The sequence below is a fragment of the Pseudomyrmex gracilis genome, unplaced genomic scaffold, assembly GCF_002006095.1.
Source record: "Pseudomyrmex gracilis isolate BER0280 unplaced genomic scaffold, ASM200609v1 scaffold_36, whole genome shotgun sequence".
Classification (NCBI taxonomy): domain Eukaryota; kingdom Metazoa; phylum Arthropoda; class Insecta; order Hymenoptera; family Formicidae; genus Pseudomyrmex; species Pseudomyrmex gracilis.
The window spans coordinates 739,062-755,650 of NW_018020620.1; the positions used below are offsets into that span (position 1 = coordinate 739,062).

A 16,589-nucleotide genomic window follows, 5' to 3' on the forward strand; every position below is an offset into this window, starting at 1 on the left:
ATTTTCCTTGTTGTATTTTCAATTAAAAAAAGATATCAACAACGTATATATAAACGATATGTAAACTAACAGTCAGTGTATAAAAGAAAAACGTGTGTGTGTGTGCGTTTGTGCAATATAATACTGTGTACTCATCGAAATGCATCAAAATCTCGTGAGCAAACTGAAAAAAGGACAACACGCGTGTCGTTAATTTAGCGATACACGTGATCCACTTGATCGAGCAAGCAAGCTCATCTTTGTGAAAGATAATGTCGAGCGGGGCACGATAGGTCGCGACAAAAGTTAACGAGATGGTGTTAATTAAATCCCGCACGGTCGATCGCGGGTGGGAAATTTGACAATGGACGCGCCTACACAATCTCGCCGGCGCGGTGCATAGGCTGCGCATACGTATATGCACTGCGATGTCTGTGTGTATGTATATGTTCGTATACGCGCGTCAACTCGTCTATGCACCGACGCGCACCACGTCACCACGGACGGCGGATCGGTCGGTAAGCACGACCGGTGGTCAAACTCCGATGAATCGATGACCGCTTTTAGTAATGATGTGTACATGGCAGGCCATCCTCTCCCGATGGAACGCCACGCTGGGGTCAACGCAGAACGCCGCGGCCGCGCCAGAGGATCGTGTGTAGTGGCAGCCAGAGTTTGCCGAGGGGGACTTATTACGTCCCTGGAATTACCATATAAATTATCGCGTGATGAACCCGCCGGAGTGCGAAACCGTGCACGCTTCGGCCTTTGTCGAGGTTTTGGTTATGGTTAATCGGCCACGCCGTTTAATTGACATTCTGCACCGCAGAATGCCACGGAGCTGCTGTGCAATTTTCTTTAACGCACTATCTATCCGATACCGGAGCCGACGGCCGGCCGCGTTCAGATTTCCATTTTAGCCGAGCGTAATACATCAGAGTTACGCATTATATAACACTTTCAAAGATTTTTTCTTTGTTAGAAAAGTTTTTCTTTTTTTTTTTTTTTGTGTCCGTCGCAAAGAAATATAATATTTTGTTTCGTATTTTGTATCATGTTTATATCGATAAACGCAAATGATTGCTCTTCGAAATGCAACAAATATCATTAAAACGTAATAATTTTCCCTTTCGCTCGTATCTCGCGTAAAATAAAACAGAAATATTTAAACGAGAGATAAAAAAAAAGCGGGAGTATTTGTTACATACACCAATAACTTATTATTTATACTATATAAAGCATGACATGCAATTATAATTGCATGCATTTTGAATTGGTGCGGCGAAGAGTTCTGTGTTCCCGTGTGAGAAATTCAACATTTCGAGCACGAAGTAAATTTGTTTCTGTGCGCATATGTAAGTTGCGCTTCAATTTTAAGTAGCTACGTGGTGCTTTAACACGCGTATTTGCAAATCTCGATCACGAAAGTCGAGCAAATTAAATAATATCGAGCGCTCGACAAGATCTCCGATATCATTAGGATTAAAGTTTCATGCTTTGGCACGACGTCGAAGTGAAAAAAAGTCAACTAATATGTTTAAGACCGCGTCTTCTCTTGACGAAGATGGGGTTTTGCGCAAGAGAGCCTAATAAATATGCAAAAGTCTTTCTCTCGAATCACGTACGGGTTACGTCACGTTACGCGCGTGCCTGCGCAACTCACACACGCGCACGTTCAGATATCTTTTTTTATATTCCTTAAACAAGGATGGCATCAAGCGTGGCGTCGTACTTGAACGACGTCGTCTACCGTTACCTTCGTTAAATGCCGTTTAACAACCCGGTCCACATTTCTCATGAAATTCACGCCGCGACGTGGTATGCAAATCCTACTCAATTCGCACGAACTGCGGAAACTCTTAAAGCCTTTTATAGTATGCCTTCTCTAAGACTGAATTCGTGGTCTGAAAGTCAGAGAGTGCCACTATATTCCCGAGTGTGTGGGTATTCCGAGACGCCTTTTCACGCACAGGCTATTCGTGCGCGTGCGTGCGTGTAGTTGTGAAGATTTTTTTTTTTTTTTTTAACCCCTTTCTCAAAGGTTGTATATATAAAGACCGATTTATGTATTTACGAAACGCCGAATGTATGTATTTATATCGCGGTGCATGAAAGTTGATAAACGTCGATTTACGTTTTTATTTTGTAGTGAAAAATAGAGAAGTTTTGTTTACTTAAGGTTTTTTGGCGCTCATTCTTGCTACGTTAAATTAGCGAAAAAATTATTTTTGCGTGAAAAGATAATGCTTGTCAAACGCGAGTGTTATTTAAATTTCCAAGGTGTATATATATATATATATATATATATATGCGTATGTGTGTATTACACAACAATTATTATACTTTTACAAAATCGATCAGACGCGCGATTTGTTTGCTGTATATATAGAATTTAATTTACTTCCATTTCATTCAATTTTCATATAATATTTGCCGAGTAAATTCCCTGACCAATTCTATCGAATACAGCCATCGATAAACGACGATATTTATTTTCTTTTATTGAAACGGGATCACGTCTCTCTCTCTCTCTCTCTCTCTCTCTCTCTCTCTGTTTTTTTCTTTTCTCTTTTCTTTCTCCCATCACACAACACACACACGCACTCTCTCTCTCTCTCTCTCTTATAAGAATAGTTTGTTCAATTTTTACGTTTTATTGCATTACAAAATCTACAACTAATATGCATTGCTACTTGCGCAACTTCGACATAAATTACTTTTTGTTTAGTGACATTGGATTAGCTTTCATTCTGTTTTTCGATGACGTGACCAAAAGCAGGTGCCTCTTATCTATGATATCGGTAAATTATACAGGTAAACTATAAATCGAAATTTCATAGTTCAAGAAACAGTGAATAATCTTAAGACATCGCTTGTTCAGCTCACCCTTCGAGCATCAATCAGCGGCTCCTGCAATCAAGGGAGAGCAACGACGAGCGAGAACGTGTCTCTATGGGAATTTCAAGAGGCATCCACTACTCAATTATCTGCTACCATACCTACATTTGAGATCTTATCGATCTGTATAAGCCTATGTTGTATTGTATTGAGAGGGAGTTGACGGGAAAATTTTGCGGAAATATCGCTACGTCTCACTCTTGCTTTTTGTTTAGCACATATCTGTATGTAGAAACACCTTAATAATAACAATAAAGTTTCTTAATTACACACGAAGTAAAGGATTATAAAAAAAAACACACAATAACGAGACAGTTGTCGCATGTAATTAAAATACCTTGCGATTTACGTATGTGCACAATGAGAAGATAAAATAAATTAAAAAAAAAAACGATTTTCTTATGTTTCGTTATTGGAAACATTGTTTTGAGAGATCGGAAAAGAAAGTCTACATTCTGTTTCTTCTTCACGTACTAGTTCTGACAGTGCATTAACGTACTCCACCGCCGAGACGTAAACAAGCCCGCGCGCGACGCAGCGTCGAAACTGAAATTATCTGCATTGAATATCAACAAATGTCGAGTATACAATTCGATTTCATTCGGCCCCGAATGATTCCGAGCAATGGTTGTGAATACTTAATGAGCAACTGTTGTTCGACGTTGACGTAGTACTATTGGCGCTACGCATAATAGCGTCATTGTTATTCTATGCAACAATTTGCGTTTGGGTTTACATAATATCACTCGGCATTATCTCGTGCTAAATCTTAAAAAATACATTTGAGAATTTAATACGTCTGTCTTACATTTTCGAACAATTTTGTCGTGAAAATCGACGTTTGAACGCGACATTTTCCAAACATTTCAAAATCTAAATAATATTTTCTATTTTGTCACATCTTGCTTTTGTTTTCAATGACAGAAAATGTATGCAAGTGTGCACGTGTTTAATTTTTTATTTTTCTTCACAGGTATTTAATATTGGCTTGTGATTAATATTGAATTTCGTTATTCGCATGTATTGCAGATGCTACAGTGATGGACAGCGAGGGCACATTAGGCCGCGGCCATGCAAACGGGGGCCGTGGGCTGCGCCGTCAGCGGTCCCTGGAATGGAGAGAACGGCGCGGTTACGGTGCCAGTGCTCAATCTAGTAGTGACGACGAAGATACAGCGCGCCATGCGGTGGGGCCCGTGTCGGCCTCATCCGTTTCAAGAGGCGCGCGTAGTCCTGGTCAGGTTTTCGCTTCCATTTTGGCGCAACAATACAATAGTGAGTGTGTGACGATTCAAATAACAATATCCTAAATCATTTTCTCTTCGAAAGTTTTATTTCTTCTCTTTCGTCTTTTGTATGTCACTTTAATGTTGCATTATGATTCGTTCAAAAAAAGACGAAAGATCAGTAAAATAATTTTGCAACGTAAAACCGATATTTCAGGATATATATTTCAATATTTTATCAAAAACTCTTTTAAAAAAAAACTATACTGTAACAACGAACTATTCTACTTTTGAAGAATCTACTTTTTCTAAAAAAAGTATCTCAACCTGGATTGTTTTTCGACGGAATATCTTGAATCTCTTATAAGAGATTAGAAAGAAACTTTATGAAACTCACTGAGAGAGAAAGAAAGATCTCTCTTTCAAAGTGTGCGACACAACTTAGCGAGAGATTTCGCGCATCGATAAGTGCAACATGCAAATGACAAGGAACGTTATCAACTATCCCGTTATTAAGTATGATTGCTCGGCGTGACTTTCGCAACTGCTTTAGTTGCGGCGCGTCAGACTAAAGTTGCTTTTTTCTTCTATTTGATCCGGTATACCAATAACCAAGTTTTACGTACCTCGTTCATCATATTCCATCAAACACCCGGGAGCTCGCCCATTCAGTCCGCTTCCCTTAATCTCGCCTCGGCTTTCCACCAAACGCGTAGATTAAAGGATTTACGAAATTAGTTTTACTTCCTCGCGTCGTCTACAAGCACACTGCCGGATATTACGTTCGAAGACCAAAATCAAGATTGCTGCGCAACGGGGCGGCGCGCACAACCTCTTCTTCTAATATAATGTCTAATATAATAGGCGAAAACACTTTGAAAAGTAAACGAAGCCTCGCGCGAATAACAACTCTCGCGGACGCGCGCAACTAAATACGTGAAACTCAGCGAGAATGCAAATCTGAAGAAAAAAAAATCCTCTACGTAGTTGCGTTTGGCAATATTGTATCGAGCATTCTGACAAACGCATCTCTCGCACAATATGATAATAAAGAACGATACGACGAAAAGTACTGAGTATTCCTAAAGATTAATGCAATATAAGCTGGGATAAGATGTTCTATATCGTATTTCCGTATATATATCTTCGTCATCTCCCTTGCCGCGTCTCGATTCCCACGTTTCATCGATTCGTCTTGAGGTCGAACAAAGTAGAGGACGTTGCGCGCACCGACGTTGTAGATAGGGACGAACTCAATTAATGCCCCCTCCTTGCTCCCCCACCCCCGTTCCCGATACTCCGGTTTATACTATATTTCTTGGTTGCGGTATCAAGCGAGGAGCAGAGTCCAGCGTGCCCACCTCACGTCTGTCTGCATTTGTTCCAATTCACTTGCTGCCGATTACCGCGCGCTGCCTCTGCGCGTCGTGTCCACCTCGCCCTTCTCCTCCCCTTTCCATCCACCCTCCCTCCCTCTCTCCAGGATCCCACGTCGTCGTTCTACCCCATTTTCATCCCTATTCTCCCATTTCCTCCGCCACATATCTACACCCGATCCTGCGCTTCATCCTCCGCTTTCCCCTCCGGAGCCCGTTCGCCACTCGACTCGGTGGGCACAGCGCGATGTCACGTAACCGCACTTGAAATGTATCGAAAGAGGCGATGTACCGACACACAACATAACGACTCGCCTTTGCTTGCCCGCAGTTTCTCCTACTTGCGTCCCGCTGTTTCTGTCTCCGCTCACTTTCTCGTTCACCCGAGATCATCTATTCGATACGCACTCTCTTTCTCTCTCGCGAATTGATATTACGCGCTTTATCGCAATTTTCGTCGCTCCACGTTTTCCGCTCTCGACGACGCAATAAGGAAAATCGCGCGAAAAACATTGAAACACTCGTCGAAATCACAAACATCGTTTGTTAACCCTTCAGTGCCAGACATAAAAATGATTTACGAGTTGTCCAGACTGGGTCTGTGAGATCCACGCGACTTTAAGTTTGCATATCTCCGCAAAAAGCAATATTTTTTCAATTTCTTTTTTGTTTTTTTTTTGAATCAAAAAATTGAGCGATTCTGCGTTGATCAAAATAATAAATCGAAAAAATCTCTAGTAGTTTCAAAGAAACGTTTCTGCGCGCTATAACCTACCAACTTGCTATAAATGTACATATATTTTGATAAAACGTTGAAAAACACAAGAAAATTTTATTATATTAAAAATGCATAAAGTGAAAACAATTTAATTACTTTTCAAAATGCCAACGTCTTGTCCAGATTTCTCTCAGATCCTTTTCGCACTTCAAAATTCAAACTTTGCAAAATTATTAAACAAAGAACGCTGTCAACGATTTCTACCATTGTCTAAGGTCCTAAAAGTTTTTTTCATAACCTTCAAATGTTGCGCTAAATTAATATTGTACTTAATAAAGACATTGATTTAAAACTTTTGGATGGATCTCGGAGATCCATATCTATCACTGAAGGTCACATGACTTTACTTTGGTCACGTGTTTTTAATCTATTTTTCATCCACCGAAAGAACATTTATCACGATTAATAATAGAAAAGTGCGATAACTACTAAAAGCTTTACTCGTAACACACGTTTCGTGTGTATAAACAAATGTTTAGTTCTGTCCCCCTCGCTAATGAACTGTCATAAAAGCAGTTCGATAATTGCGCTTAAAGTAAGACGCTTAAACGATGACACGCGAAAATAATAATCAATGATACATCGTGACAAAGCGGCAGGTTGATAGTTCCAATATACCTCACACATTTACTTTGTCCCCTTTACACGAACATTGCTTAAGAGGGAGATGTGTGTCTGTGTGTGTGTCACGTCATTATCATCTTTATAATATAATGAAAAGAGATCTCTTCTCTTTCCGATGCCTTCTTAGCTCGGATCAAAATACCTATTATAGCCTTTCCGCCAGACACGAAGGAAAGTACGTCTCTTTATTAATGGTACCCGATGTGTCACGTTACAAGAGAGAGCCCGAGCGTCGATATTGATGGCAGCTCTTAATCTCCGTCCACGCAGTCATCAATATATTGATGCCTGGCCGTGGGGATTCTGTCTCCAGGCCGATGCGCGCCGACCGAGCCGGCCTAGACGTTATATTGTCAGCTCATTACACCGGCAACGGTTCGTATCACGCTTTAATACCTTGCGGAAAATGTTCCTCCGAAATGACAGTGTGTATACGCGCGAATATCTCGCTGTACACAACGTGACGAAACCATATAACGCTTTGCGTGTGTATACGTGTGTGCGTTCCACTCTCAAGAGATTATATAAATTGATAATTTGGTATAGCAAAATATAAATACAATATCACAGTTTCTGTGGGATTATTACGCAAACGCGCACCTATCTATGTTTATCGGTCCGTTTCCATTCGCGTTAATCAAATATTGTTTACACGTTATATGCAGATATTGATACATCGATTCATACGTATATTGTTCCATATTTCTCTCTTTCTCTTTCTCTCTCTCTCTCTCTCGAGAGAGAGGGAGCTGCCTTTTCGCGCGATAAATTCCAAAATCGATACGTAACGTGATTGATCAAAAGCACGCTACGCGTGCGCTCTCTCTCTCTCTCTCTCTCTCTTGTTTATGAGCCCGCTTCGAACGCAAATCTTGAGGCTCGCAATTGCGCGGAACAACATCGTTGATTTGCTCGTCGATTCAAATATTTATACAAAATAGTGTACTGCGCGTCGCGTTGTTACAAACCGCGTCGTCGTCGGTCGGAAAAATGTCACGAGCTGAAATGAATAAAATAAACGCGAGGATATCGCGAGCAAAAGAGTGTTCTCAGTATTAATGGGAGCGGTAGCGAGAACTAAAAGCTGACTGCTTTTCCAAGCTAAGACCCCGAGATCTTCTAACCGCGCTTCAAGCTCTCCATCTGGCCTCCGAGCATTTTCAAGTTACTACATACCGCGGACTCTTAGTCCCGATGTATTCTCAAGGATTTCTAAAGACGAGGTTAAGCCATGGATAAATTTTTAATGGTCAGATGGAAGTTTCAGCTTCGTGAAGTAATCGTATGGTGCACGAAAGATATCGGATAGAGAGATTAGTGAGCGTAGAATTTACAAAGATGTAACCGGATAATGTACACACATACACACACATAAATAAAACAAATGAACAACTTACCGACTTTCTTATCAAGTTAAAAAGCAAAATATCTTCTTTTCCTTATTACAATAAAAATCTATCTATCGATGTAATATAAAATGGAGATTAAAAATTCTTAAATATATACACTTGAGAAACGTTTCTTTTAATATCTCAGAGAAACAAATTGAAACGGAAGTGACTCTCGATGCTGCTAATTTCTTTTTCTTCTTTCATCAGTCGCTATCTTTGTGCAAACGTTATAAGAGTTTTAAATACCGAACAAAGATTATACGTGTATATAATGGAATGCTTGCTCGAATGTGACGGCATGTGAGAGAGTTGGAAACTCCAAGACCGCTAACGTACGGGATTGGATATCCGGAGTTCCCGTAGCGCGGACCCACCTCCTCGGAAAATAGGTTAAAGCAACAATCATTAGAAGATAATGCGAAAGTTTCGTCGGGAAGAGAAAGAAAGCAACAGTCTCTCTCTCCCTCTCTCTACTCGCTTCCCCTCGAACCGTTCCACTTTATTCTTTCGCGTTAGGAAACTTACACACTAAGCGACAGCGTCGTCGCGCAGCTATCAAAAGGAATGAATAATTTAAAGATGTCGGGAATCTCACGATCGGAATTCACATGTCTGGAAATCGCTTTGAACGTCAAATTACGAGGAGGGTTCTCTCTTCGGACGATCGCTCGAATAATTGCGTTACAGACAGTCAATCCATTTAAATCACTCTATTGCCGACAAATGGTTCATTAAAATGCAGCGGATCGAATTCCTGTCGCGCCGATTGCGTAACGTAACGGGAATATCCCGATAAATTCTAATAAATCTTGTCGATGAACCCTGCTGCAGGCGGATTTGAGAAGGGTCGCTAACGCGTTTATGTACAACCAAAGTATGCGTTAAACAGTATCATCTGATGTTGATGCAATTTTGTCATTTATTATTAGTATTTCTTAACACTCACGCAAACCCTAGTATTTTCAACATTGTACGTGTGTAATGTTTTCCTATAAGTGAATATATATAAGATCAATATATATTTTGTGTTTTTAATCTAAATGCAATAAAATATTTGCATATCATTTTTTTTAATCAGCACTTGAAAGATATGATACAATCCACTTCGATCTCTCTCATTCACGAGTAATGCCAATATCATGTGTATTAATGTCACTTATTACAGTTTTGTGTGATGTGAAATTTGAAATTCCATGTGCAACGCGGTACATCTCTGTGTACATAATTCGCATTACATGGCCAGAAAATTAATAACATTTGTATATATAACACAGAGAACTAAAATTGAAGAGATATGTATATGTAAAGTAGGCCTACACACTGACCGTAAGTACATGACCAGCTTGTGTATTTGACTGAATGTTCTCCGCTCTATATCCTGCGCCAGGCGCGACTGCAACAACATGGTCCGACCATGCTGTGTGTGTCGGTACATATGTACGTGTATACATTACCAATAAATTTTCGTACAAATCCTTCCCTTACTTCCTAACCTCCTATCACGCAATAACAGTACCTGTTGTGTCATGCTTAACACCGCCGTCAAGTGAGGCATGTAATTACAACACGTTAAGTAACACCTCGATTATTCACATAAAAGCTATCGCGCAACAACGTATCCTTAGTGATAATATTGCTCTATTGATCGATTATCAGCTGATTTCGCTGTTTAAACGTAAATGCAGTAGTACGAGTCGCCGTTTAGTCATACTAACATGTAGAAAAGAAATTTGAGAAATAGAAAACTTTTAGTATTAAATATATATGTTATTATATATATATAAAATTACAACTTTTTTGTCACATACACACACACACGCACACATACATTTAAGACTTGAGAGTCTGCTCTTTTAGTTTTTGAAAAAATATGATTAGTCGCAGGTCATATTATTTGGACATTTTTTTAACTAGCATCTATTGTTTGCTATATAACGAACACAAATTTCAACGATGTAATTACTATAATATCAGCAATGTTACAATGTTGTTCGCGCCGTCATTACTTTCAGCGCAACAACCAAATTACTGACTGCACGCACAAATTACGAACTGGATACGTATCTCCTCTTACCACTCCTTTTCCTTCTACACTACAACGCTTGATCATAGAGCTCGTTTCAGAATTACGTGTACCAACCGGGCGACCCCGCCGTAAATATCACTCTCGTTTTACGTAGATGCGGTTTCTCATTGGCAAAATAAACAAGCCGAAGGTAAAGTTACCCTAACGAGAGAAAGAGAGGAGGGCAGGGGAGAAGGAGAAGGAAACGTGTCCCTTGATCTGTGTTTAATCTACTGAAAATAATATTTCTCTATGTTTGTCGCCATCGCGCGTAATTATCGCTATAAAAATAATTGCGTCTATATTGCGACTGTCTGATCCGACTTTTAACAACGATAACGAGAAAAAAAGAGACAATATATTTATCTCAATACGACAATAATTATCTTAATATTACACGTTCGATGTTTGTACCAAGATAAATGGCTATATATATGGATATATATATACATATATATATATATATATATATATATATATATTATCTTGATACATTACATTTACTCTGCGCACGATTTGACATTCACAAAACGATTACCAAACAGTCCTAACAATTTAGCTACTGACACAATTTGATATGGCGAATATATATCTAAACACTATCGTATGTTTGATTACAAGAGAAACCGAGATAGAACGCGAAACACCGCTGCAGGCAATTACTAATGGCTAACGATCTATATACGTAATTTAATGAAACGCGTTATTACGTTTCGAGACTCAATACAAATATCTCAATACAAATGTCTATTCGACAATCGAGTGCTGCCGCGCGTTTATATACGGCGGAGCGAGAGGGAAATGCAACATGACTATTCAATATGCAAGATTGCTTATACACAAATATAAAATTATATACAATATATATATATATACATATATATGCACATATATACACGTACAATATATGTGTCTCGTAATTATAACTGTCCAATAGCCTTACCCTATACGCGAGCGAAAATCAAACATCGACCATACGTGTTTTCAATGGAAAAACGATGATTCTTTTTGTGTCGCTTTATTGATTATCCGATCGTCAATTAGCTGTGTGTGCGTAAAGACCGGCGGCGAACCGAGAGAAGCAAAGTATATTCACTATACTCTGTTTGTCGCGGCCGATACTCGTGCGGCGGTAACTGCCGTCGATGAAGAAAAGAAAAGAGAAAACGGGGAAACAAGCGCGGCACCCGATACCGGGTTTCTCATTATTTTAAGTGACTTGAGAGGCAGCCCGGCGTGTATATGCGCACCATATATCACCACTTGCCACTCAGCCCTGTAGTATCGTATAATCGAGTTGTCAGGCAAACTACCCCTTACGGAGAATGGGTCTACTATCGTTGTCGCCGCCGCAGACGCCACCGACGCCATAGTAGTCGCCTAATGCACGCGTTATTACGTTACGCGCATTTAAAACTCCCCTCCTATTAGCAGTTTGCCATCCTCTCTCTGTCGTCTGGATCGAATCCAAAGAAGGTGGAAGGGCACGAAACGACGACGACGACGACGACGACGCACAGGTGTACCTTGGTTGCGCGCGGTCGGATTTAATGCTAGAAAAGCTGTCGTGATTCATAGCGACGTGATTTTGGAATATCTCCGTGTACAAGAATTACGTCACGTGTGCTAATGATACACTAATGGTACGAACATTTTTTTATCTCTTTTCATTTATTTCTTACAGTTATTTTTTTAATGTGGCATTACGTTGAAATAAAAAGACAAACCTATTGATTTTTGTTTTCTAACACTGTATACGATTCAACCCGAGGACAGCTCTTATATCTTCTCATATTGTTTAAATTTCGTTCTGTTCGGGAGAATGCGTTGTTATAGAAAAGCATATTTTTCTAGACAATTGTTTTTCCCAAAGATGTAAAAGAAAAAGTCTGAAATGTTTTGAATATTAAATTAATTTCTTAAAAGGTAGACGTTGTATCGAGTCGAATAATTACATGGGAATAATTTTATGACGTTTATCGTGCATTTATCGTCATTCAAATGGATTTCGAGTTGAGTGTAATTCACGAGTACCGAGCAAACGTTACGACGCTCGAGTATGTCTGGTGCTATCTCGTTGGTATCGTTGCGCTGAGAAAAAAGGAACAGAAAAAAAAAAGAGATATAAATCGCTTCCTAAAACGAGAACACTCCAGAGGCCCGAGAATCCGAGTGAAAAGCCGATAAACCATGCTGGTTTTAATGAACTTTCATTTTTCCACGCAAACCTTTGGGAATACTAGAATAACAATTTTATTTTCGCACAAAAGAAACGACGGGATCGAGTTGAAACGAGTCGCGCTGCTACGTACATATGTATGTATGTGTTACTTTGGTTTCGTATCTATTTGCGGATCTCACACAATCAACCGAGAAATGTGACGCACGCCGCGCAGTGAACTGTTTAATTAACAGAAAGTGCGAGAAGATTAAGAATCAATAATATATATGTATATATATATATATATTACAAACGTTATATAAATATAAATCGCACATTCAAATGCAATTTATTATAATTCTTCATGACACACGTAAAAGCGGAACGTTGTAATATCTATATTATTTACGGTGTATTTTTCGCGTTACGATACGTTATGAATTACCACCGTTCAATTTTTATCTGTGTGGAGATTACGTTTGTGCATTTTATATCACAGAGAGCGAAATGTGTGCGCGAGAGAGGGATAGGCTTTTGCGTCGCCGCGCCGCGTGCGATTAAACGATCTGTTCTCTGAATGCGAACATCGAACAAAATATTGCAACAGACCTTTACATCGGAATATAATAATAACGCGAACCCGCGCACATCCATATTCGTTTTACGGAATAAGGGCTGAGCCTACCTAGCGTAACTTGCGCGAGATCACTTAATAATGCAGATGGTGAATGCCCCTAGTCCCGGAACACCATGTGTAAGTCATGATTAATATTTCAGTTGTCGACCAAGAGGTTGAGGCAAAGAGAGGGGAAGGAAGGGAAAGAGGGAGGCGGGAAAGCGGTCTGGGAGGGGACGTCCGGTGTATGAGGGTACCGACGGAAGGACTGACCATCGCAAAAGCGTAGGAGGTGCGCGAAGGTTTCGTTGTCCGGTGCGTTGTTAATTATTCGCAAAGGAAATTAATGCGCTCCTTGCAATAATTTACACCGACCGCGGAATGAATAGCGGCCAGACGGAATTATTCACGCTTCGTGGATCATAATTTCGGGCGCAAGGTTTTAACATCTCGCGTAGAGATAATCAAGAGTCGGCGGCTATTACTAACAATATCTCGGATGGTAGCTACAGTAGTCGGCTACCATCCCTGTTCAGCCAACATAAGAAAATGTACGATGTAACGGGAGATTTTGAGATTAAGTACGGAGTGTATATATGTATTTATATATTTTAACATACATAATTTTTGTATATGTGTATAAGCATAGTAAACACAAGTATGATAAAAAAGTTTATCTTAATTTTATAATTTAAATTAATTTAAGTTCGTTTCACGAACATACGTGAATTATCTGCCTCTTGTCGAGATTTCCATTGGTAAAAGGTTCTTTTGTACGAAAATGTTTAGACAAGAAACGATTTCAATCAAATTTCTGAACATTCGTGTTATACGCGTTTAGTTTAAATCTAATTTTACTTCTCTTTCTAATGCTTACAAGTTAGTTAATATTGGCTCATGTTAATTCAGTGAGAAATTTCAATAGGACTAAGTGTTGATGGATAATATTAAATTGATCGATGTGAAAGTAATTTAATTTGAAACAAGATATTCTGATCGAATCTATCTCTTCTTTTAATATGCCTGACATATATGCATAGTGTGTCAGTTAAATTTACCAAAAGTTACGTCAACAGTAATATATTACGTTAAAATATCGTGTTTGAAATAAATCAATATCTGTAGATTCAAACTTATGCCATCGAGTGTGTGATTTGGAAGAAAGAGTAAATAAGGAAGAGAATAAATGTTTTTTTTTTTATATTTCTACACGTACGTGTGTGATTTAACATTTGTTTTTTTTTTTTAATAAAGTTATCATGTAATAAAATTATATGTTGCAATAAAATAAAAAAGACGAAAAAACATTTGGTTAACATATTATTTAACCGGTGTTTTTGCTGTATATAGTTTCATGTATGAAAATAAAATGATATTTGCAAAGAGATAAGAAAATGAAATATACAGAACACGTGTTTGAACACAGATATATTTATATTTATTATATACTTTTCGTTTTTTACAATTTTACTTTTTTAATATTATACACATCTACATCCTTTCTTCTAAATTGATCAATTAGCAAATTAAATTGAGCGGTCAATTTTTTTGGATACATTTAAAAAAAAAATCTGCGGAAAAAAATACATATTTCCATACATAATACTTTTTCATTGTTTAAATTATGAGTAATAATATTATTGCGCAATTCTATTAAATAAATTCAGTATGTACACACGCGGAATCGGTTTATTTTCAGAGATATATTGTTCGAAACACGCGCGCGATGTTTATGGCAATCAGAATATTGCTGTTGTTATTGATTTATATTCTTAATCTCAATGGTAATATATTACGTGTTGGTAAAGTAATTAATTTATAAGTAATTAATTGTATTTCCTTTTGTGTGTATGTGCGCGTGCGTGTGTTAGATTAGTACGTGACAACGATATAACATTATAAAGTCAAATATATTTACAATATCGGAAAAGAAATATTTAACATCGCATGTAAAACTGTGAAAACATTTCAACAAATGTTTACTGAAGTACACATTTTACGTTAGTTATGTGAAACTTTTACTTGCTTCCGACATTTTTGTTTTAATATTTATATGTTTATTATTGTACATTATTTCGCCACGTATATCTGTTCATTAAAAAAAAAACGCTTGTTTACGTTACATCATGCTACATTATTTTTTTTTTTTTTGTTTTTTTTTGTTTTTTTTGTTTTTTTTTTGTTTTTTATAAAGTAACGATGGAAAAAAAAGAAGTGAGGAAAGGTTGCAGAGGAAAACTCTCGTGATGAAAAGTTTGAAGCTAGGGGATTTTCTACCGATGGTATGCTATTCCGCGCCGACATCGTCAATAACGGACGATATCGATATGTAATTCCTAGTTTCGAGGATGATGAGAAAAGTTCTTGCGCCGTTCATAAAATATATAACGGATGTACTATTCATTACTTCCAAAGGGAGAGAGCTCAACGTAGTCGCTCGCATGAGAAAAACAAAACATTAAGTAGATAGAAATACTGCAGCGAACATTGAACCTCGAACCCTTTCTTCCTCTTTTCAACTACGACTCTCTGTTGTCTGCCATAAGCAGAATGAGAAAAAACGCGAGGCGGACAATAAATTAAATTTCGCGACGTTCTTTTACGAGCAATTGACAGAAAAATTTTGTATCAATGCATACACACATCTTTGTTGTTGCCAGCGTGAACGATTCTATTATTCTGGAAGTTATCTCACCGATTTTTGTTTCAATAAAACAACTACGTAATTTTTATATCCTGAAAAATTTTAACAATAATGTATTTATTTATCATCAGTTTGAAGTGAATATCTGGCTGAATATCTGGCGTCCACTCCAGTTAACTCGCTTTGGGAGAGAGTTAGCGAATAAATATTCCTTAAATCTGAAACGCGTTTGTGTTGTAGAATATATTATGATTAATGAGAAACGCGCTCGCGCACGCGCGTCCGGAATGTTGAACGCATGCGAGATAAGTAATATCATTACGACAATTTCTATCATGTGTTTGCGCGTCGCAAGCTCGGTTATGTATTAATATCGTCGTTCGCTCATTGCAAGAGAAAATTGTTCGCAATGTCGATGATTGGAATTATTCTACAAGGAAGCGATAACATTGCAGCGAAGTGCAATATTTAAATACGTCTCTTTCATTCGTGAGCGCGGTCGTTATTTTTTTGAAACAACTTATTGCGAAAATAACCGTTGTGATTGCGTATGCGAATATTGTTTCTGATTTGTTCCGGTGCTTTAGAACGCGAGGATGCTTTGGGATTTCTATCAAATAGCCTGCAGTTTAGGAAGCGGAATGAAGAGACGCGCGCAGAACGGATGAAGATAGCGGAAGAGCGACTCTTTTTAACGAAGATTCTTTGCACCTGTTGAAGGTGCAAAGCTACTATCTGTGATCTTACGAAGCTCAAAATGACCTTCAACCTTTAGCCAGTTGCCAGAAAAATGCCGGCAAAGTTCTTTCTAGCGACCGAGTTTGTTCGTCG

The 16,589-nt window shown here is 38.5% G+C and overlaps 1 protein-coding gene across 1 annotated transcript in view; it reads left to right on the forward strand.

Moving 5' to 3' along the window:
• The first annotated feature begins 4,110 nt into the window (after nt 1–4,110).
• LOC109852830 (teneurin-a) overlaps nt 4,111–16,589 on the forward strand; it is a 249,222-nt gene continuing 236,743 nt past the window's right edge. The window contains exon 1 of the mRNA XM_020424349.1: nt 4,111–4,152. The gene's annotated coding sequence lies outside the window, so the exon portion shown is untranslated. The remainder of the gene's footprint in view (nt 4,153–16,589) is intronic.